This window comes from Triturus cristatus, chromosome 12 (genome assembly GCF_964204655.1).
Source record: "Triturus cristatus chromosome 12, aTriCri1.1, whole genome shotgun sequence".
Lineage (NCBI taxonomy): Eukaryota > Metazoa > Chordata > Amphibia > Caudata > Salamandridae > Triturus > Triturus cristatus.
Window position 1 is genome coordinate 721,816,302 of NC_140595.1, and position 24,948 is coordinate 721,841,249.

General features: G+C 44.9%; 1 non-coding gene across 1 annotated transcript; it reads right to left on the reverse strand.

The window, feature by feature from the left end:
• Nucleotides 1-16,864: 16,864 nt before the first annotated feature.
• TRNAH-GUG (transfer RNA histidin (anticodon GUG)) lies at nucleotides 16,865-16,936 on the reverse strand. Its single transcript has one exon. It is a non-coding gene; the product is annotated as a tRNA-His (tRNA).
• Between the last annotated feature and the right edge of the window lie 8,012 nt (nucleotides 16,937-24,948).

Below are 24,948 nucleotides of genomic sequence, written 5' to 3' on the forward strand. Positions count from 1 at the left end.
GGGTCATAACATTGATACCCTGGGGGGCTCCAAATACAGAAAAAAGCTGAAGATAAAATGTTTGTGAAGGATCCCAGCTGATCAGTGGCAACTTTTCCTGGACTGGACTTTTCTCTTGCCTTCTTTCTGACACCCTGAGAGTCTCCAAACGCTCCCCTTGAGGTCCTGGGGGGCTTAGAATTGTACTCCTGTGTAGTTTTTAGGGAAACAAAAGAAGTTGGGAACTTTTTCAAAAGTTTTGCTCTAGAGTGCTGATCTGGAAAAGTATCTGACCAGCAGTTCCATGGCATCAGACCGAAATGCAGGTTTGTACCTTGAGGAGAAGAGATTTTCTTCATAAGAAAAGCAAAATTCCTTTTCAGATTAGAAACTTGTTTTAACTCCCCTACTACCATGTACTTGCTGGGCCAATCTACTTGTTTTATCTAACCTGCCCTTCATCATGGTTGGCCTCAAATCTCACCCAGGTACTGTCTGTTGCAACCATTGACCAGAACTAGTGCTTTGCCCTTCGTTGTGCTATTTTCTCCTAAATCTGTTTTTTAAGTTATATCTTCTGTTCCATTTATTGTTTTTTGTCATTGTAGTGTAATTTTGTTTATTACATTTTTCTCCGTTTTTATAAATTGGGTTTTAATTTTATTGTGTTGTGTTTTCGCATTTTTAACTGTTTTGGTAGTTCTAAAAGCTCTACACATTTTCCTCCAAGTAAGCCTGTCTGCTCTCTGCCATAGCTCCAAGGGTTTCTTCTCAGGTTTAAATTACTGAAACCTTTGACTGGACCTACCAACCTTGTTACTTCTGGTGGACACCAGTTCACTCCAACTACTAAACCACTTTCTCACACACCCTCATTGTGAAGATCAAAAATTGGTGCCACTATCCCGGATTGTTTTATGCACACAAACCAACAAAAGTTAGGGACTGTTGAAGCATCTGAACAACCATCACCACAGTTCAGGTTGGGGAGCACCTGAAAATAAAGATGCATGGGACTCATTGGCACCACTCTGCCCACATAAAACTACAGGTGGCAACAAAGGAAATTAATGGTAAGGAGTTGAAAGCGCTGATAATCTAGTGAATGAAGCCAGCCTAATCTCATGGAAATTCATTGCTATCATTACAAAATCCTAATTAAACAAGGTCAATGAGCACATCCCTTCCCCTAACACATGACCAGCTTATTACACACACAACAAAAAAACACTGAGCCACAAATTCATAGATAAGGGTTTAACCTATAACACCCCTCACCACACGCATACACCCCACCCAAAGTGTAAAAAGAGGAGTGGCTCATCATGCAAAGTTCTGTATAAATGTTGCAATACAATTAATCCCAAAGCGTGTAAGGACGTCACGCACAAAGGAGACCAAGACCACAGTGACGTAAAATTCTGGAATGTGGCAAACTGCTAGAAAAGTGGTTATATACACCCATGGGAAAAGAGAAAGCAGAATCTTAGGTAGTGGGCATAATGGCTGCTGCATTCTGTTTCATCTACTAAATTGAGCGAGCTGAAGGGTTAAGTAAGGGCAGTTATTGATCACCTGAATAGGCCTGAGCACATGTGGATACTGCACGATGTACACTGGGGGTGCACACCCTGTGATCTTAGCAATAGTTCCGCTCTCCCAGCCCAGCCACAAATACCTGCAGGTGACCAACCCAGCTCCTCGTTGTGCAAGTGACTTGTTTTGGATTGGGGGCCAACCTACACCAGCAACAACATGAGGTAGACGTGCACAGATGCATGTCTTTACATGCAAACACGCTTTGGCAAAGCCAATAGGTATCACCTATAGAAGAGCTATTCAAACAATCAATCAATCAGGAATTTATAGAGCGCAGCTGCTCACCCGTAAGGGTCTCAAGGCGTTGAGGGAGTGTGCGGGAGGCTGCTGATCCATCTGGGCATGGAGGTTCAGTCGAAGAACCGGGTCTTGAGATCCTTTGTGAATTAGGTCTGCGAGGGTGATTGCCTAAGATGAAGGGGCAAGGTGTTCCAGGTCTTGGTGGTGAGGTAGGAGAAAAATCTTCCTCCGGTTCTGGTCTTGTGAATCCATGGGATGGTGGCCAGGGCAAGTTGGGCAGTGCAAAGCTGTCTGGTGGGTGTGTGGAAAGAGATGCCGTGGCTCAGATATGGTTGTCCTGCGTTGTGATGAGCTTTGTAGGCATGTGTGAAGAGCTTGAAGGTCATTCTCTTATTGGCTGGGAGCCAGTGGAGTTGACGGAAGTGTTGAGTGATGTGGCTGCGGCGGGAGATGTCAAGGACCAGTCTGGCTGCGGAATTTTGGAAGTTTTGTAGTTTCCTGAGCAGTTTCTGGGTGATGCCAGCATAGAGCGCGCTGCAGTAGTCCAGTCTGCTGGCAATGAGTGCATGGGTGATCGTCTTTCTGGATTATGCAGGGATCCATCTGAATATCTTTCGGAGCAGACGGAGCGTGTGGAAACAGGCTGAGGATTCAGCCTTGATCTGGTGTTTCATTGAGAGTCAATATTCCCAGAGTGGCAGACCACCTAGAGTCGTTCCAGGCTGAGGGGGTGGGTCTTTGAATGAGTACTTCAGTCTTGTCCGAGTTGAGCTTGAGGCAGCTGTCTTTCATCCAGGTGGCCACGGCCTTTATCCCGCTGTGGAAGTTGGTTCTGGAGGCAGTAGGTTCGTTGATGAGGTAAAGGATCAGCTTGTTGTCGTCGGCATAGGAGATGATGTTGAGTCCGTAGTTTTTGACAATAGCCACAAGAGGGGCCATGTAGATGTTGAGGAGGGTGGAGCTCAGTGAGGAGCCTTGGGGCACTCCGCAGCGGATGACAGTAGGTTCTAAGAGGAATGGAGGTAGTTTGACTCACTGTGTTCGCCCGGTAAGGAATGAGTGGATCCAGTCCAAGGCCTTGTCGCAGATGACCCTGTCGTGTAGTCTTGTGATTATGATGCAGAGAGAGACGGTATCGAAGGTGGCTGGCAGGTCCAGTAGGATGAGGGCTGTTGTTTTGCCATTGTTGAGCAGGGAGCGGATGTCTCCGTGGTGGCGAGGAGAGCAGTTTTGGTGCTGTGTTTGCTTTGGAAGCTGGATTGAGAGTTGTCCAGGACGTGGTTTACCGCGATGAACTCTGAGAGCTGGGCGTTGATAGCCTTCTCGATGACCTTGGCTGGGAAGGGGAGGAGGGAGGTGGGTATGACGTTCTTGAGGTCTGTCGGGTCAGCGGATGGCTTCTTGAGCAGGGGGTTGATCTCTGCGTGTTTCCAGTCATCGGGGAAGGTGGCGGTTTCGATGGAGCAGTTGATGGTGCAGTAAAGCTCTGGGGTGATAGCGGTGGCTGCTCTATGAAAGATGTGATATGGTCAAGGGTCCTATGGGACTCTGAGTGGATGCTCTTCATGGTTTTGAGTGTGTCTTCTGTGGTAAGTGGGGTTCAGTTGAGCAGGATCTATAGGGGTGCGGTGTGGTTGCTTGTGGTGATGACGGGTGTCGAGGCAGAGTCTTGGTTGTCGAAGATGTCATAGATCTACCTGATCTTTTGGTGGTAGAATGTGCTGAGTTTGTTGCAGAGGTCTTGGGAGGGTGGGACATTTGTGGTCTCACTGTTGGGCCTGGCGAACTCCTTGACGATGGTGAAAGGTTCCTTGCTGTTGTGTGCGTTGGCATTGATTCTGTCTTGGAGAGCTGTTTTCATTGTGGCTTTGAGGAGGTGGTGGTGTGCTTTGACTGTGGTTTTGAAGGTTGATTTGGCAATGTGTTTTTCCCATGTTGTACACCAGTGTCTCTGGGGACTTTAATACAAACCTATGTCACGGCAGCAAAAACATGGAACCCAACATAAGGGCATCTTTATAAGAAAATAGTTGGGAAAATGAGGTCTAAAGATCCTGAATGAGAAAACTAAGGCGGACACCCAAGTGTCAATCACCATCCTTAGTGGTAGAACAAGTTCAACAGTAGACTTCACGCTAATAAGTAGAATGTATGACGTTACAACGCGTACATATACAACGCACGCCTTTACAACGCAGTTTTTACATCGCAACATCCTTTACAACGCATTCTTTTACATTGCATGCCATTACATCACATTTTCAGAAACTACCTTTACAACGTATTCCATTATACCTTTACAACGCATACCATTACAATGCATACCATTACATTGCATTTAAGGTAAGTGTTGGATAGTATAGGGGTAGTAATTACTATTCTAACTCCAGTGAGTGCAACAGTAGGGTAAGTGTTGGATAGTGTAGGGGTAAAAACTACTATTCTAACTACAGTGAGTACATATTTAGGGTAAGTGTTGGATAGTGTAGGGGTTAAAAATACTATTCTAACTCGAGTGAGTGCAACAGTAGAGTAAGTATTGGATAGTGTAAGGTACTATGCGTTGTAATGGTATGCATTGTAATGACTTGCGATGTAATGCCTGCAGTGTAGTGACATGCAATGTAATGGCTGCGTTGTAATGACATGCGATGTAAAGGATGTTGCGATGTAATGACTGCTATGTAAAGGTAGTGTGATGTAATGACTGCGTTGTCAAGGTTGTTTCCCTGATAAGTAAGGCAGCCTTGCCCCAGGTGTGCCATTTTCAAATTATTCCCTGCACGACGTGTGATCACTTTCCTCAAACGCTCTGGATAGGCTGTAAGATCAATCAGCTGTGTTCAACAAAGGGTCAAATCACCGTCCCAGTTGCTTACAACCTAAAATGACAAAAATGGCGTGGTCCTGGGATAGAGAAGTTAATGGAAGAGGTCTACCATTGTGCAGGAACTTTAGAAGAGCTAAAAAGAGTAACAGAAAACCTTGAAGAAGTATAAATCGTAGAAGGTGAACGCAAAAAAGCATTGGCGACCTTAATTTCGAATTTACTCACAAAATTCTCAGTCAGAACACAACCATCTACGATTTTAAACAGAACAAACAAAAAAGGAGGTTCAGGAAGGCAAAGCTGCTACAGCGCAGGAGAAGCAGGCGGGGTGCATAACTAACTTCACCGGAGGTTTGCGGAGGATAGCGGACTTCAAGCCCCAGGAGGTAAAGGGGCAGTGTCGTGACCTGTGGCCCCTCCCTCCCTCTTGCACCGGACCTAGAAAGGAGCTCGCACATCCCGCTTCGCGGGACGCGCGCGGGCAGGCGCCGGGCTAAGCCCGGGCAAAGGGCGGGCAGTCTGTGGCCGTCCGGGGCCAGAGGAGGCCAGGCCGGGCCCCCTCTCTTTCCAGCTGGACATCAAGACGCAATCATGGGTAAGCGGAAGCTACATATCACTCAGGACCAGGGGGGGGGGCCAAAGCAAAAGTCCCTAGGAAATCGGGAAGCATCATATCATACTTAACCTCTGCTGTGGGGGTGTTAACATCGGAAATCGCACAGGCCGAGAGAGAACTGGGCCTCAATAACAATGAAGTACATGACCCTGGCACTATACAGCCATCAGAGAACATCCCAGTCCCATTAGAGCCTGTTGTTATAATTGGCCCCCCACCTCTGGTTCAAGAACTACAAAATGATGCTGGAAATGTACCAGCCCCTGACTCCCTGATAACTACGCCCAAATCCACCACCTGTCAGCCCCCTGCCACCAATAGACAAGCTAAGCTCCAACCAAAAGGTCCCAGGAAAACGGGCAAAAATAATAATAAGCGGGACATTATATCTAACCGTACCTCATCGGACCCCACCCAAGTGATTATTGACTCTCTCCACTCCTCTGTTCGGGATTTGGTGGAAAATATTTTTACTAGTAGACTTGAGGAGTCTCTCACTAGTATTGCTAAAGACATTGTTGATACGCTGAATATGTGTGTGGCTAGTTTATTAGAGAAATGTGCCCAGATTGACTCTACTCTTTTAGCCATTAACAAGGGCCCTAAACTAACCCAAAATAGTATCCCCCCCAGATTGATCCATTCAGCATCACCCGGTCCTAGTAGTAGGATAATGGGGGATTCCTCTAGGTTACAGAGTGGAGATCCGCCTCTAAACCCAAGTCCCACTATCACAATCCCAGTGATTAGGGACCAAGAGGGGCATTCTAATAGGAAAACTAGCTCATCGGCCCAATCTACACCTCAGGTTAATGCTGCTAGTGAGCACATTTCAAGTAATACCCTAGTTCATCCTCACATTAATCTTCCCCCTGAGGCTGTCCCACTGGTGGTTATCTTGGTTAATGTCCCACCACTATTGCAAGGGAAAAGTGAATCACCCGAGGGACTACTGTCAGATACCAGAAAATGGCGTGACCAGAACTGTTCGGGTGATGCTAATATATCACATTATATTTTGACAGCCAGGCGGGTTGGATGGATAGGTGAAACTAAGAAAAAATTTAAGGGAGACTGTGTGGTGGTAAATTTTAATAATCCTTATGCAGCCCCTCGTTTATTAAGGGACGCCTTTGATTTGGCCAGGGATGGCAACATTAGGGCTGTCCCTTTAAGTCTTTTTTATCCATCGCCCCTTACCTCTTCTTTTATCCAAGGGAGACATTGTCCTCCAGCACGAACGGTGCGTTCGTTGGTAACGCCCCGTTGTGCTGCTCCTAGCGTAGACCCCGAGCCTTGGAGTTTTACTAAAGCCCCTTTCCAGGGTCACTCTAGCACCAACAGGATAGACAGACCCATTGACACTATCGCTTTATCTAACAGGTTTTTACCCTTGTCACAACTAGATGTCAATGACTGACTAGTCCCTACAGTCCCCATACCTTGTAACACCGGTTATGACACCACTAATTTAGGGGATCCAGGTGTCTTCGTAAAAATAATGAGTTGGAACGTAGCTGGTCTACGGTCTAAACAAGAAGATGCAAATTGGTTAAATTTTGTTTCATCTTTTGACATTATAGCCCTACAAGAGACGTGAGCTAGGGAAAATATTCTGTGGATCGATGGTTTTAAATCTTATTCTCTTCCTGCATCACCATCGGCCGCAGGAAGAGCTAAGGGTGGCCTGCTATTCCTTTGCTCCATAAAATTAAAGGGCAAGATCACCCAGCTAGATACGAACTCCCATAATTGTCAAATGTTGGAATGTACATTGGAGTCGCAATCCAAAATGTTGTTTATTAACTTTTATAATGCTGGGGATTGTGTACCTGTGAATGCGAATCTTAGTTTTTCATCACATCTAAGGACACGGAGGCTAAGATTATGCAAATCTCCTTTATTGCGTAGCTCTCAGCAACAATGAAGAGATCTAGAACTTCAAAACATTCTAACAGAGTATATAGTCCATGTGAACGTAGACATCTCCCTTCTTTGTGCGGCGAACAAGGTAACTTCCAACAAGATAACTTTATAATTTCTTTGAAAGAACTTTACTGTTGACGCCCGAAAGATCTCTTGAAATATCTAATCTGAAAAGACAGGAGAACAAAAATAAGTTATATTCCCAGGGTGGGAACAGTAGAGGAGGGATAATCTTAGCCTCCGTGTCCTTCATAAAATCCAGATTTTCTGCCCAGCAGGCTGTGAAAAATCTAAATTTTATGGCATGACACGGAGGCCAACATTATGCAAGTTTAAAGTGTGTTCAAAACATTATCAATAACATTTGAAACAGGTTTAAAGTAACATATTTTGAAAATGCATTCATTTGACCAATCCACAGCCTTAAGGATATCTTGAAGGCTACCACCCAGAATAAATGCTTTGGAAGCCGAGGCTCCTCTAAGAGAGTGAGCCCCAAAAACTGAAATGTCAATTCCAGCTTCTTTCATAACATCCTTAACCCATCTAGCTAAAGTGGGGGAGAAAACTGCTCTATGAGGAAACCTGTGAGATATTAATAATTGGTCGATAAGACCTCTTAACCTTGAGGTTCTCTTTTCGTACTCCAACAAACCCTTCACCACACACAAAGTTTCGTTCTGAGGAAAAAAAGGGTAGAATACAGAAGATGACATAGTTTTAGTTCGTCTTTTAAGGAAAAAACAAACTCCCTCAGGTTGGTAAGCCCTGGTAGAGATATCTAAGGCTTCAACATCCGACGTACGTCTGAATGAGACAAGGCACAGTAAAACAGTCAGTTTATACAACAGTGTTTTAAGTGAGAGAGTGGAGTTTTCACCCCAATTGGCAATTATTCTAAGTACATCCCTTACATCCCATAGTTTAGAGTATTTGGGCAAAGGTGGATTTAAAACACGCATATTTCTCATAAGTTTTTTAGTTAATAAGTTCTGACCTACTGAGATACCATCTATTAAGCAGTGACCTGCTGCGATGGCCGATCTATAGACATTAACGGTTCGATAAGCCAGACCTGAGGCAAAGATTTCAGCCAAAAAGTTGAGAACTTGAACTACATCAGTTGAAATGGGATCGTAATTCCGTCGAAGGCACCAACAAACCCATTTACGCCAAGCCAATCTATAGGCTTTCCTTGTTCCAGGTGCCCAGGATTCAGACATGAGTCTGAAAGTGCTCTCCGAAAGTCCCAGGACCTGTCTTTGTCTCCTGAAATCCTCCATGCCATCAGTGACATGAGTCCTTGAAGAACAAGGGGGTGACATTCTCCCTGAGGGTCTGTGATTATTTCGTCGAAGGCAGGAATGAGAGTTGGGAAGTCCACACTCATTTCCAACATGATGGGGAACCAAGCCTGGGATCTCCCGAGGGGTTGTTATAACTACCACTATTTCTTTGTTTCTCTGAATTTGAAGGAGAAAACGTGAAAGCATGGCAAAAGGCAGGAATGCATAAGGTCTCAAACCAAGCCAGTTCTGTAAGAAAGCGTCTATCCCCAAGGCCATCGGATCCGGCCTCCAGCTGAAAAATTTGGGGAGTTGAGTGTTGACTCTGTCTGCAAACAGGTCTATTCCAAATGGACCCCATAGCAACTGGATGGTTAAGAAAATTTCCCTGTTCAGTTTCCAGTTGCTCGAATCTTTGAAATTCTTTGAGAACCAGTCTGCTACCCCATTGTTCAATCCCGGAATATGTTCTGCAATGACTGAAATGCCCTTGTTGAGGCAGTACGCCCAGAAATTCTTGGCTAGATTGGAGAGTCCTTTGGAATGAGGGCCTCCCATTTTGTTCACGTATCTCACAGCAGATACGTTGTCCATGCGAAGCATGACTGAACACTTTATCAAGTTCTTGGTAAAGCTCTGGATTGCAAAGGATCCTGCCAGTAGTTCTAGGCAGTTGATGTGTAGATCCTTCTCCTGGGGTGTCCAAAGTCCCCCTGTTGAGGAGTTGCTGACTGGCATCCGAGTCTATTACTAAGTACGGTTCCTCCCCAAAGATTGCTCTTCCGTTCCATGCCTCTGCATTTCTCAACAACCAGAGTATTTCTTTCCTGGAATCTCTGTAGTTTTCTGCCGCTAAAGCGGCGATAATTTTAACGCCGTTTCTTGATAATATGCTACTATGGGGCATATTAGCAAGACCGGCGATAAAATTATCGCAGTTTTAGCGGCAGGAAACTGCAGCTAAAACGGCGATATTCGGCTTCCTAATATGCGTTATAGAATTCCAATAGAAGCCCAGGTTAGATGTCCTGCATTTTATCGCCAGTCTTGCTTATATGACCCTATGTTAGATTGAAATCGAGGAATAACAGAGCAAAAAAAAAAAAGTCTTATCGGGAGAATAGTTAAGTCAGGCCATCGAGGAATCTGGTGGAATATTAACAACGGCCAGCTATAATGGCCGTGCTTAGCGATAATTATATTATCGCAGGCTGTCTCTGGTATTTATCGCCCTGGTAGCGCGTTATTGACAACGCTTTACTCCAGGGCGATAAAAATTCCAGCGATTGCCTTTTGCAAAAGGGCGATAACCTTGCTGATACGACCCACAGGGTCGTATCAGCATAACCCACCCCCTATGTTAGGGATGGCTAAGTCAGGATTTTAGCAGACGTTAGGTTTTGGCGAAAACGGCCGTTTTCGCCAAAATCTAATGTGTGCTAAAATCATGTGGGCTGCCTTGTAAATATCGCGATGTAAACATCAGCGATATTTGAAAGGTAGTCCATCTTGTGTACGCCCAGTAACGCCCACTTTGCATCTCATTGGAGATGCAAAGTGAAAAGGGTGCTAACATGCGATTATGCATGTTAGCACCCGCTTGTAAATAGGGCGTTTGTTTTATCTCCGCTTTTTTGTCATTGTAATCCAAAAAAGCAGAGATAAAGCCCTTGTAAATATGCCCCTAAGTATGCAAGATGTATGGGCCACCAGCATGGGGAAAGCCACCTTTAGCTGAGTAACCAACTCCTCAACTTGATTCCTGTCTAATTTAATTGACTAAAAAGATTTCTTCTCAATGAGACGGAATGCCTGGAGAATGATCGATTCATACAAAAGCCTGAGACCTCAGATGTACTCATCAGCACTTTTTCCCCTGCCTTAAAGCAGCAGTTTATGTTATATTGATTTGGGATTTTATACACTAAAGATTTCATTCCATCTTGGGAAAACCCGTCACAAAATCAAAGTTGTCTCTATGCGGATATAATCAAGAGACATTATTACATATCCTCTTTCTAGGCCCGGTGGCCAAAGGAAAAATTTGTTGAAGCCAATCTTTTCAAAACTTCTAATTTACTCCTGCAGGCAAGCAGCAATCACCTGGGTAAGTGTCACCTCACCCCCCTAGCGTGCCAGGGATCAAAATTCCTTAAACCGCTTTTAAAAAGTATTGGGCCAGTGAAGGAGCAGGGCTAAGCAATTTTTAAGAATTCTTTTTGCACAAGCCACTTGCACTTTACAAACTGTTCCAAGGGGGTTACATCTGCACTAGTTAAACGCACTTTACAACTTGAAAAACATAGACTGGCCTCCATAAACCATATCGATGGTGCCAAAGGAGGAAAATAAAGATCTGAGGACATTAATAGCCTACAGACAACAAGTCCAAATTGCAGGAATTTTAATTGCTGATTTTATTGACATGACTATGTCTTTATGTTTTTCTTTTATCATAAATGAGTGTACTAAAAATTGTAAGAAATGGTTTATTTTATATCTGTGTGCAATGTTTTTAATTAACTATGCAAATAAATGAACTTGAACAGTGTGGCTGCTGTTCAGCATGGCTAAAAGTTTGTGGTGTGGAGTGTCCGAAAGTGGAGTAGGGGGGAGTAGAGTGGCGTAGACTTGATTTGTTGGAGTAGAGTGTCATAGAATTGAGTAGAGGGGAGTAGAGTTCAGTTGTTCCAGTGGCAGAGAGTGTCATGCAGTGCAGCATCATGTAGTGCAGTGTCATAGAGTGGACTGATGTAGAGTGGAGTGGTGTAGATTGGAGTGGTGTACAGTGGAGTGGAGTGCGATGGAATAGGGTGAAGTGCATTGGAGTCGATTGAGGTAGTGGGGTGGATTGGGGTAGATTAGGCTGGATTGGATTTAGGTAGAGTGGGTTGGACTGATGTGAGTGGGGTAGAATGGAGTGGGTGGATTGGATGGGGTGGATTGTATTGGGGTGTGGTGAATTGAAATGGGTGGGGTAGATGGATTGGGGTGGATTGGAGTAGGTTGGATTAGATTGGTTTAGAGTGGGGTGGATTGGATTGGGGTGGGCTGGATTAGATTAGGGTAGGGTGGTTTGGAGTGTGGTGAATAAGTAGAGGGGTGGATTGGACTGGAGGGGGTGGGTTGGATTGGAGTGTGGTGGGCAGGATGGATTGGATTAAGTAAGGTGGGCTGAACTGGGGTGGGGTGGAATGGATTGGGCAGAGTAGGGTGAATTGGAGTTGAATGGGGTGGATTGGACTGCAGTGGGGTGGATTGGAGTAGGGTGTAATGGATTGGGTGGATTAGGTTGAAGTGGGATTGAGTTGGGGTAGATTGGATTGTGGTGGGGTGGCCTGGACTGGAGGGGAATAGGTGGATTGGAGTGGGGCAGAGTGGAGTAGGGTGGTTTGGAATGGGGTGGATTTGAGTGGTTTGGACTGGAGTGGGGTGGGTGGGTGGAGTGGAATGGAGTTGGGTGGAATGGAGTAGGATAGAATAGAGTGGGTGGAATGGAATGGAGAAATGTGGGGTGAACTGGAGTGGGGCAGATTGAATTAAGTGGGGTGGATTGGTATGAGGTAGGCTTGATTGGGGTGGGGTGAACTAAACTGGAGTGGGGAGGATTGGATTGAGGTGGATTGAATTTGGGTGAGGTGGAGTGGGGTTGGGTGGAGTGGGGTAGATTGGATTTGGCTATATTGGAGTGGATTGGATTGGTGTGGGGTGGATTGGATTGGAGTGGGTGGATTGGATGGGAGTGGGGTTGACTGGATTGGGGTGAGATGGACTGGATTGGGGTAAAATGGACCGACTTGGAGTGGGGTGGATTGGAGTGGGTCGGAGTAGAGTGGGCAGATTGTTTTCAATTGGAGTGGGGCAGAATGTAATGGGGCACATTTTATGTAGATTGGAGTGCGGCAGATTGGAGTGGGGCAGATTGTTTTGGTTTGGAGTGGGGCAGAATGGAATGTGGCACATTTTATGTAGATTGGACTGCGGCAGATTGGAGCGGGGCAGATTGTTGTGGTTTGGAGTGGGGCAGATTGTTTTGGATTGGAGTGGGGCACAATGTTTTGGATTGGAGTGGGTGGATTTGAGTGGGGCAGATTGCTTTCGATTGGAGTAGGGCAGAATGGAATGGGGCACTTTTTTTACATTGGACTGAGGCAGATTGGAGTGAGGCAGATTGTTTTGGATTGGAATGGGACAGATTGGTTTGGATTGGAGTGGGGCAGATTGTGCTGGATTGGAGTGAGTTGGATTGGGGAAGGAGTGGGGTGGATTGGATTTGGGTGAGGTAGATTGAATGGGGGTGGTTTGGATTAGTGTGGGGTGGATTGGATTCGAGTGTGGTGGATTGGATTCAAGTGGGGTGGATTGTTGTGGATTCAAGTGGGGTGAATTGGGATGGAGTGGGTGGATTAGGGTGAGGTGAATTAGATTGGAGTGGGGAGAATTGGAGTGGGGTGGATTACAGTGGGTTGGATTGGAGGGGGTGGATTGTTTTGGATTGGAGTGGGCCAGGTTGTTTTGGATTGGAGTGGGCAGGATTACATTGGATTGGATTGGGATAGATTGGTGTGGGGCAGATTGGGGTGGTACAGATTGGTTTTGATTGGAGTGGAGTGGATTGTGATGGATTGGATTGGAGTGGGTTGGATTGGGGAAAAATTGGATTTGGGTGAGGTAGATTGATTTGGGATGGATTGTTGTGGATTGGTGTGAGGTGGATTGAGTGGGGTGGATTGTGTTAGAATTTAGTGGGGTGAATTGGAATGGAGTGAGTGGTTTAGGGTGAGGTGGATTAGATTGGAGTGGGACGATTTGGAGTGGGGCGGATTGTAGTGGGGCAGATTGTTTTGTATTGAAGTGGGGCTCGTTGGAATGAGGCAGAATGGAATGGGGCAGATTGTTCTAAATGGAGTGGGGAAAGTTGTAGTAAAATGGGATGGAGTGGGGACAATTGTTTTGGATTGGAGTTAGGCAGATTGAGTGAGTGGATTGGAGTGGGGCAGATTGTTTTGGACTGGGGTGGGGCAGATTGGAGTGGGGTGGATTAGAGTGGGGCGCACTGTTTTGGATTAGAATGGGGCAGACTAGAGTGGAGCAAATTGTCTTGAATTGGAGTGGGTCAGATTGGAGTGATATGGATTTGAGTGTGGCATATTGTTTTGGATTGGAGTTGGCAGATACTTTTGGATTGGAGTGAGGTAGATTGGAATGGGGTGGATTAGAGTGGGGCAGATTGTTTTGGATTGGGGTGGATCAGAGTGGGGCAGATTGTTTTGGATTAGAGTGGGCCAGATTGGAGTGGGGCAGATTGATTTAGATTGGATAAAACATATTGTTTTGGATTATAATTGGGCAGATTGAAGTGGGGCAGAATATTATGGATAGCAGTGGGGCAGATTGGTTTCAATTGGAGTGGGGCAGACTGTTGTCGATTGGAGTGGGGCAGATTGTTTAAGATTGGAGTGGGGCAGGCGCAAATTGGACTGGGGCAGATTATTTTCGATTGAAGTGGGCAGATTGTTTTGGAATGGAGGGTGAAGATTGGAGTGGTGCAGATTGTTTTGGAGTGTGGCAGATTGTTGTGGATAGGAGTGGGGCAGATTGTTTTTGGATTGGAATGGGACAGATGCAGTGTAAAAGAATGGAGTGAGGCTGATTGTTTTGGATTTGAGTGGGACAGATTGGAGTTGGGTGGGGTAGGTTGGGTTGGAAGGATTGTAGTTTTTTGTGGATTGGAGTGGATTGGGGTGAGTGGTTTGGATTGGAGTGGGGTGGATTTGATTTGTCTTGGATGGATTGGATTGAGTGTGGCGGATTCATGTGCGGTGAGCTGTGGGTTGGATTGGATTGACATGGATTGGAGTAGGGCGGATTGGAGGTGGATTGGGGTGTCCTACCTGATTATGTGTTAAAGCATCATTTACGAAATTATACATAAGAAAGAAACAAAGTTGTTTTGCAATAAAAAAAAATCCTCAGCTTTTGAGAACGAAGTAAGAAAAGAAATGTTGGCAAAATAAAAGAAAGTTAACTATAGAAAATAAATCTTTACACTTTTGTTTGTCCTGCTGGGCACGTTTTTGCCAGTCACACGCCTCCTGTTTGCAGGGAACTAAAAATTTAAAAAAGAACAAAATTGTACCTCAATCATGTTAGGAGCAGCTTAATCAGTGTTTGGGCCCTGCTCCACAGAGAGAATGGATGTTAGGCCTGCTGTGACAAATTACGAGACTGTAAAGAAGAATGCCATGCAATCCAAGAAATAGTTAGCAACGGGTGGGCTCTAATTCCTTTTTTGTGAGTAACAGAGTCTTGCAAGCAAGACACATGCACTAGCGCATGCTCTTGCCGGCTCGACCCTTAAAAAATGGGAGAGGGGCAATGGGGAGGGGACGACAAGCAAGGAAGGGCAGGGGAGAGAATACGAGGGAGGTATTTAAAAAGTGGAGCAGGAAGGAGCAAGGGAGAAATGAAGGAGCAGGGGAATTCTAAAAAACACTAAAAAAACAAGCAAGACAGGGAAGCGATGGACCAGCTGTTGAAGGGAGATAGGGAACCAGCACAAAAGGCAAAGGAGTCAGGGGTAAATAAGAATTAGCAGATGGGAGTGGGAGCAAAGAACACATTGAGCGCTGGAAGCAAAATTAAAAAGTAGCTCCCTAAATGAAAGCAGCATCAGGAGCTGAAGGAGAAAAGTTAACAAATGAGAACACTGTGACTGAAATGCTCTGGGTGGGACAAGCTTAAGAATAGGGAGAAAAGCCATAAAATCAGGAGCAGGGACACGAGTTAAACAAAAACATATTCAATCATGAACAAGGGATTGACCTAAACCCACTCTATGCATATTGAAAACAATAGGTCTTTCCAAATCTCAGATCAAGCTGTTTCCATGAATTTGATATAGAGTGTTTTACTCACCATCACTTCTACCCTTCAGGATAACTGCTTAGACCACTGCTATAAGTACAATGAGAATTTTGATTCTTAGCATCACATGTAAAGTACTAGAGGTGATTGAGCCACTGAAAGTTTGAGCCCGCCTTTAAACAATGAATGTGACCATGTGGAAAGTAAGTAACGCTCATGTAAATCACTCCATTACCTTTAGGTCGAGCTCAAGCTATATAAAAATGTACGAAAAATGCATACAGGATTAAAAACAAAGCCTTCCCATAAGGAAAGATAAATAGATACCAATTTCCTGGCTTATGTGTACAAAGTGAAACCAGTAAACCTGAATAAATAGCAGTTTCCCTGCTTAAATTCTGTGATCTAACGCATAATGTATTTCACCAAAACTCTTTTTTCTTCATTAACACGTATGAAAGCGCTTTCAAATATGTGAGTTCAGGATAACAATTATACAAAAACCTATTACACTTGATTTAATAGACTATAATGTTGCTCTGTAACAATCTGAACCACATACAATGTTTACATGACAGTACTTCTCGGTGCATTGCTATAATGTGGTGCATTAAAGTTACAACTTTCTTGAATTTGTATACAGCTTCACCATGTTTAGGTGATGTTTGTTATGTGATTGCCATAGCAAACATTTTCAGGGCTGGGCTCGTGCACGTGCTCAAAGATCCGAGCCAGACCCTTGGCCCGGCTCTGGCTCGGCTCTCCCTGCAAATCTGTTGGTTTGTCCACCTCTATAGAGTGCTGTGGAACCTGCACTCAACACAAAGACTCAAAGTCTGGGTACATTTTACTGACCACATAAAAGTGCGTTTCAGTCGAACTTTCTGTACCAATTTAACAACAGACAACTAAGTCAGAAATGATTCCTATGTAGTAGGAACGCTCTGATAACCCGTTCCTGAAACGGAGTCCCCGAAGCAGCTCCAGCTTGTGCTATTGTAATCATGTTATTGCAGCGCCCCCTTTCTGTTATACACTGTACATGCATGGTGTTTTCACGGTGCGACCGTCAATTTGAAGATAGAAAAACCCCTCTGTTGGTTCTGTTCTAAAAACAAGGAACAGAACCTAAATGCAAAATATATCTTTTTTTTTATTATTAATGAGATTCCCGTTTTATTTTTACATGTCTTATGTTTCACATGTATCTAGCCACTAATATTCTTTGTGAGACTGGTATCCATCCTGTCCGGATTAATCAAAATGAAAAATTAATTTTCAAGTACATCCGCGTTTTCATGAATATTTTTTGAATATGCGAAACCATTTACCAGTTTAGTTATAGTGAGTTTTAATCAGCTTAGTACAGAATCAGTGACCATGTTGTGAAGTCATATCATAAAATATGCATAGAGGTTTATTTTTCTTTTAATGTGTGTAAATGGCACCCCAATTAATGAGTTTTAAATAAATAAAGCTTGCAAAAATATCGCCCAACTGCCGTGACATTGCCACCCGCAATGCCGTGACTCGGATTCGAACCGAGGTTGCTGCGGCCACAACGCAGAGTACTAACCACTATACGATCACGGCGAGCTACTTGGGCTCCGACACTCGTGCCTGCATAAGGGAATCATAAGCTACACAGTATCAGGGCCGCCTCTCGTGTATTTTATTTATTTAGTTACGTTTCTATCTCGCAGCTACAAATGTATGAAAAATCTTTCAGTAACTCATTTTTTTTATTTTTAGAATAGTACAAACAACTATGGATCTCATGGTTGTGTTATGCCTGGGCTATCTCTTACCTGATTTGATGGCCTCGGCATTTGCCCGCATTGTGACTTCACGTACCTGAGAGGGGGGGAACCACATACTTTATTTCTAACAATCCACTGATTTCAGAGCTCGGAGGGAGCTCACACGTGTGCCCAGGCCCCAGCACCCACAAACTCATGCCCACACCTGCCAACCCCACAGGTATCCCTCCCTCCACTCTTCAAGGAGAAACCCTGTCAAGTGCTGTCTGTCATGGACGAGAAGACAGTGAGTAAAGCGTAATATGGAGAGGGCGAGGGGCGAGGGGTGGGGAGGTACACGGCAAAGGTGTAAAGAGAAGGTGAGGTGACGTCAGGAGGTGACATACCAAAAATATCCGGAATGACTTTGAGTCGCACATAAAACCCTAAATATGCGGAACTTTCATTTAATCAGTCGTATTTGCCAAACGCACTCCGTAGTCGGCAGGAACCTGCTCGGGGAGACCCCGCGAGACTGGCAGTGCACGGTCCAAACAACTCTGCCACCACAATCGCCTGTCGTATTTTTATTTCTGGTAACGGTGATGACAGGTGGCCTGACTTTCTGCAGCATTTTTCAAATATTTACAAACTAGAATGAAAATCTGTCCATACGTTGGAAGATTTCAGACCACCTCGGGTAAATTATACACGTCCATGCCACGCTGTATGTTCTGAGGTGCTTACCTCTATTTCTATAAAGGAGGCGCATTATTTACAAGCCGTTATTATAAAAGGCAACACTGTGTTTCTTTCACCTTTTTAAAGTTGCTGATACAGAGTGTTAAGTGACGTTGTTTCATTGTAGCTGCCTGCAGTTCTGCAATGTGGGCGCTTGGTTGGGTGATGATTTCGTCTTGCTCCTGTCGCAAATATAAACGGTAAAACGCATGTGTCGCATGAAAGAAAATAAAAAGTAAAATTATTGACACAACCTATAAAGGTTTCTTTTTAAAAACGCATTTGTTAGATAGCCACATCAGTGAATGTTTCTCATAGGTGTTTTTTTATTGGAAGCATACGGTCGCCACATTTACGTGGCCAAGTTTTTATTTTTTTATTTGTTTTGGCATATGCTTGCACAAAAAAATATGAAATAACCATTGCACCAGCACAGCCAGGCCAGGCGTATTGGATCTGCCAATGCTAATTCTTCTTGCTTCCAGACAAATATGAATATTTATTCATTTGTTCATGGCTATAAAAACAAACATTGTAACAAATGAACAGCATGTGCATGCACTCTGCCTCCCCTCTGTGAAATACTCATTCCTGTGCATAGTGTATCTGAATTAGTATAACTTGTACAGGAGTCGGCTCACATCCTGGCACTGTGGGCAGAGGGCACTAGCAGGCATCTGGTGCAACTGAGGCCTCCCAGACATTACCACAGTCATCATTACTGGTGTATAATTTGTGCCGCCCCCTCACTATCCAAGTCCAGGAATTCAGCATATATGCAAACTAGCACTTTCTATAAATATTCAGATTTTGTTGCTAGTGCATCATAGTCGCATATTTATGCACAAAAGTACTGTCCCTGATAAAAAAAGAATGACTGCCGAGACAATCTCACTGGCCACAGGGTGAGGTTAATGTAAGCATGTATTGTTTGCAGACATTGTTGACATCTAAAACGCTGTGTCGTGTATAAAAGGTCTCCAGCCACGCTATGTTTCTACGATTCATGCGTTGAATTCTGGGGATTGGAGCCTTGTTTATCCAATTACAAGATAGGACTAGAAGTGCTGGAGTTAACATAAAAAATCCTGGATGGGAGCTATACCTCATGCATAGACCTGGGAAACTTAGCAGCTATGGGCCATCACAATGAGTCCCTTAGGATTTAGAAAGCACAGATACATTGAGTCACCCGAGGGGCAGGAAAGGGTGAAATGTCGGGAGTAAAGAGCTCTGGAAATTCCATACCTGCCAACTCCCATGGTGCCACCGTGTGACACATAATATCGGCTCCCATCACACGGTCACCTGGTGAGGAGCTGTATCACACGGTGGCAGGGGAAATGAGCTAAAAAGCACAGTAAATAGTGGTTTTCCAGCTCGTTTCCGAGGCTTTGAACTGCCGACGTCCATTAAGGGGTATGAGAACACCCCAGCACATCGGCACCAGCCTCTGCAAGCTTTTTTTTTGGGGGGGGGGGAGAAGGTTTGTGGCAGGGTGGGGGTTCAAAAGTGCATCACTGGTACTTGTCGGCATGAGGCCCCACCCCTTTCAAGGCCCGCCCCCTCCTCACACTGTAGGATTGTCCTGCAAGTTGGCAGGTATGAAATTGGGTTTACACAAACAGAATACAATGCAGCACAATGCATTCGCACATGCTCACTTCATGGGTTACTTGTTAACTTCCAACTCCTGAGGGGAAAAGTCATTATTTAGGCCACTGTCAGCATGGAACAGACACCTGACAGCATGTTTTGCCTAGTTGCTGTAGTTTCCCTCATTGCTTGGTTTACGCATGTTTACCGTCCTCGCAGCTTTGACATTTTCTTCCTTTGTGGTTCCCCTGAATATAGTATTGCCCTAGTACTAGAATCCCCTTACTTGATCCAGCAATTCTATTCTTGTCTCTTTGCTTGTTCCTGCTTATGCTTTATAACTAGGGGTGGGCGGAATTTGCGAAAGCGACTTATTATCGCGAAAATGTTTAAAATCTCCGCAAACACGTGGAAATATCGCGAAGATGCGGAAGTTTTTTTTCCGCCCGTTCGCGGTATTTTCTGCGTGTTCGCGGCTCGCCAACTTACCCATGCGGTTGCTTGCGGGCGCGGCCATCTTGTTTTCACTCTTCTCGCGGGGCATGATCGCGAGAAGAAAGACGTGATCGCACGACGCATGACGTCACTGCGGGCGCGAACTGTCGCGAGACAGCGCAAATGGCTAAAAACAATACAACATCTCATGGAGAACGCGACCGGATCAAGAAAACTTGTCGGCGAACGCAGGGATTCAGGTAAGGCGATCGCGCGCGCGCGAGAATGTATTATTTTACAGCGCGAGCAAGAAACAAATTATCGCCAAGCTGCGGAAACCGGAAATTTTGACATTTTCGCGCTCTCCGCGGAACGCGAAAATGTCAAATTATCGCAATTTCCGCGAACGGAACGAAATTTTCGCCCAGGCCTATTTATAACTCCGTTGACAACCAGACTGTCTGTTAGTGTCCTTACAGCTTGCAAAACCATATAAACCTGCCAGAAAACCCACTTCAGTCTATGTCAATAAAATTGAAGCCGAATTAGATACAGCCATTCAAGGATAGACCTTACTGTTGACTTGTATCAATCAGATAGTTGCTTTGCAAACTACAGCTACCCTCTCTACTAGGACCACTGTAACTGCCCCTACGGAGTACAAAAAAGTAATTGATAGAACGCATGAATAGATCTCAGCCACTCATGCTGCATCACAGTTCAATCGCTATTTTGCACATTATGCCAGCTCAGTTGGGCCCCGGCCATATGCAAATGAGTCTTGACCCTGCTCCAATAGGAACAGTCCAGCCTTAACCGCCAGGTCTTCTCTGAATTGGAACAAAAGCAACTCAACACCAGTTTCACCCTGATGCGGGAATAGTGGTCGGTACTGCTTGGTTCCAGATACTGCCCTACAGCAAGCAATATCCCTCCCGAAGAGCATCACTTGAAAAGAACATGAATAATAGGAAGTCCAGCTCTTGCAAGCTACTTACCTTTAGCAGTTTCAGTAAAGTTTGGGGGAAATCCCCTCATGTTTCTACCTTTTTTGTCTCTGTGCCAAATTCATTTCCTAATACGACCCCAATGTTGTGCTTCTCATTCTTTTAAAATAGCCTTCTTCTCTGAAATCTGGCTATAAAAACCCTTACGTGGGCTACTCTTTAATTTAGAATCAGAGTCCTTGGCTTGCTAACTGAAAACAGTTCCTTTTTCACTAGTGGGCAACCGATCAAATATATCGGCAGCCTTCATAAACCTAACGCTGCAAAATGATGCCTAACATAAAGTCCACCGGGGAGTGGAGAGTTTATTCAACAAGATCATGGATACCCCATGTAATCAAAACTGGGAAATGTATGTCTTTGCAAGAAGAACCAAGGTAGATCGGGAGATAAAAGAAAGCTCTCGCCAAGTAAGAGAAGTTAAGAAAAAGAAAGTCAGCATTATGCCTATGTTGTGGAAAGAAGGGGCATTTTATTTGCAAACTTTTCTCAGCTGTCAGGATATATATTTGCACATTCTGAGAAAACTGTAGAGGTTACTAACATGTCAGTTACTAATAAGGCACATTTCCATCTCCAAGTATTATTCACAGCACCTCAAGGTCCCTAATCAATCTCAGCAATAGTGGATTCTGGTGCATTAACGGGCTTTATCAACAATGCTTTTCAGAACAGATGCAAATTTCCCAAGTAATTGGAAAAGTACCTGTGAAGATATTAGGGACTGATGGTATGACTGTGTCATTGGAAGGGAGACATTTCCAAAGAAACAGGTCCACTTTTTATGGCTACCTCAGCAGGACATATCAAACAGAATAAATGTGCTCTTATAGGCTTTGCATCTTTCCGATTGTGTTAGACTCAGCTGCTAAGTTACTTTGTCTTTCTACAAACTCCTAGAAGAAAAACAAGGGTACCCCAATATTAGAACCTGGGGTGAAATATTATGAAAACAATGGTTCAAGAAGTGGCCATAAGAAATGGTCCAAGGCAGACGCAGCGGTTGCGCCAGAATGGGCAACAGTGCAACTAAATAAGGGGAGGCAATTAATGCTGGAGGGAGCATGGAAATGTGTGAGCAGGGACACGTTACGATCAGAGTAACAACAGTTGTTTATTTTCAATAGTTTGCAAGGAATATTACTAGTTCAGGTGCTCACATAAAAAAGTGACAACAAGCGTGAGGTGCTTAGTGAGGGCGACTTTAAAATATATACATCATGCTGTGAGAACAGCAGAGTGGCAGAGCCCTGATTTATGGTTACATGCCGGCAAAGAAGTAAATGCAGAGGGAAACCCAGGCGGCAAGCAATGGAGAAGGAGCGATGAGGTGACACGTGCAGAAGGAGCTGTGTGCGGTACCCCCCATTGCTGGGCGACGGACAGAGACTTGGCAAGAGGCGGTAGGCGAGAGTTGTGAGTGCTGAGAGAGCCGTGACAGAGCAGTGGAGCGGCGGAGAGCGGTGGAATGCGGAGAGTGGTGGCGGTGGCAGTGGAGCAGCAGGTCTGTGGAGATGCGCTACTGGGTTTGGTGGATAGCGCAGAGCAGCCATATCAGTGTTTGGGTCCTGTGGAAAATGCTCTGCAAGTGGGGCAGTATGATGGGTAAAAACGAGCCATAAGAGGCAAAACTGGAGACATGGATATGCTCTGAGGCGTTTAATTTTTTTTCTCAGTATTACCCCTCAAGAGTGACACCGTGCAACCACCTCTTGTTTTGGGCAGGCTGTTGGAATTTTTAACAGATCTGCTAGAAGAGTGCTATTATCATTGGAACAGTTGCCCTCTGTGCCCCCCGGATACCCTCCCATGAGAGCTGGCTATAAGTAACTTTGGGGTAATATCGCTGTTCATTGGATGTTAAAAAACAAAACTTGTCTACCAGGAATAACTCCCCGCGTGATACCCCACGTGGAATAGACATCTGCCGCACAGGAGTAGATAATAAAACTTAATGCCTGGAGGCAAATTATGCGGCAGATGGTTTTGAGAGGTTCAACAACACGTGCAGGAGCTCCAGCTACGGCCCCTACTCCCCCATCACTGACCCAGAAGGCTAGGAGACAAGCAGCGCAGTCTCGTATCTTGGCAGCTAGGAGAGGAAGAACTAACCAGAAATTAAGGAGAGCAATGAGTGCTATGAGCTCACAAGTGGATCTGCCGCTCCAGATGTCTTCTCCCCCCCACGTCATCGACTCCCCCTGGAACTTCTTCAGGCTCTCCAGGGTCCTCTCCAGAAATAGAGATTGATGGAAAAGGTCCTAGTCCTAGCTCTAGCAGAGCGGAGGTGGCAGGAGCTGCCCGGTCACAGGTGGCAATGGAGGGAGGCCTAGTTAAAGCGCTAGATTAGGTAAACCCGTGGCCTTCCAGTACTAAGCAGTCTCAGCAGCCGGTTAATGTGGACACTAATGAGATTGGATCCCCACAATTGGTCGAGACGGGCAGTAGAAGCCTAGAGACAGATACTCCTCTCAAAGAATACCCTCTATTCTTTAAAAATCGAAAGTTCAACCAAACGGTCAACAAGGCGCCTTCAGTAGAAGCGACACTGCTCGAGGAAGCTGCTCCCGTTAATCTGGATACAATCACTGCTGCTCTCGTCTGGGGAGAAAGGAGAGATTGCCCTTGAAAAAGGGCTAGAGGGCCGAGCACAATCTATGCAGTCAGTGGGGTTTACTCAAGGGGCAGGTCAGGATATATCAAGGCATAATTCTAAGATTCTAGAGGGCTAAAGATCTCTATCTCCCTTATCACAGCACAATCCTCCATTGACAATTTGGCCTGAAGAGATGATCTTGCCCTTTCAGCAGGAAGTGGGAAGCAGAGATGTTAGCACTTGGGGGGGGGTCGCCACTACAGCCCAGTCTTCATTCGTCCTGATGGACCAAATGCAACAGCTCTTTGAGACTGTCCTGGGGGAAATTTGGGATTGTAAGACCTCGCAAGCTCAGGAGATCTCTTTATTGCACCATAGACTAGACAAAATTGAAACTATGGTTCAGCAAATACCTGAACGATTTAAAGAAGTGGAGCAAAGGGTATCCGATATTGAGGATCACTCTGTATTATGTGATTCCGGTATTGTCTCTCTTCAGAAGAAGCTTCAGACCTCTCAGCTAAAGATGGATGAGATGGAAAACTACGCTAGACGGACGAATCTACGCTTTACAGGGATTCCGGAAGACAGCGAACGCATTGAGGGCCTGCTTAATCCGATGGCTTATATAGAGTCGATGATCAGAAATCAGATTCTTGAGGAGGCCCCTGAAGATCTCACTCTAATGTGGGTCTTCCAGAAATTCTCAGGGGCTAAGTATTCCAGGACAGTGATTGTGAACTTTTCACATTACCGTGTCAGAGAGGCGTTGTTGAAGAAAGCGATCCAAAAGAGGTAGATTGTTTTATCTAACAGGGCCAAAGTACGAGTATTCTCCGATATGTCGGCAGCAGCAGCACGAAGACGGAAGGACTTCGTGGGGATGATGTACCAATTTAAGAGTGCAGGAGAACAGGTCTCCATTGCCCAACAGTCCAAACTGAGAGTTTTATGGAAAGGAAAGTTCCATTTGTGTACCCTTCTTGAAGAGGCACAAGATTTATTGCAAAAGATTGTTCAAGCAAATGTAAAATAATGGAAGTATGGGTGCTGGAGTGGTAACTGTTGTTCATAACAACTGGTCCTTAGTTAGAAATGAATATTTTTTTTACTTTCTTTCTCTTCGCACTAAGGCATTTTAACTATTTAGACACTAAGTTCACTTTAAACTTTTGCCACTTTGCACTTTGCTCTCCTTTTGGGGGGAGAGATGTATTGGACTGGGTTTTTGTTTCTCTGTCTGCTTCTATAGAAATTACTCTTGCATGGGTATTCTCTAGTACTTTTAGAATACTGAAATGCACTTTTTTTGCAATATGTCCATAACTGAAAAGTGCGCTATGGCACCATTACACTTTACCTTTTTTTTCCTTTATAAGCAGGGGGCATGATATTATTGCGGTCGATCCATGTGAATGTTTTGCGGCAGTCCCCCACCCCCGTTTTTTTTTTTGCGTTAAGGCTCAAATATTTAGAGGATGGTGTACTGGA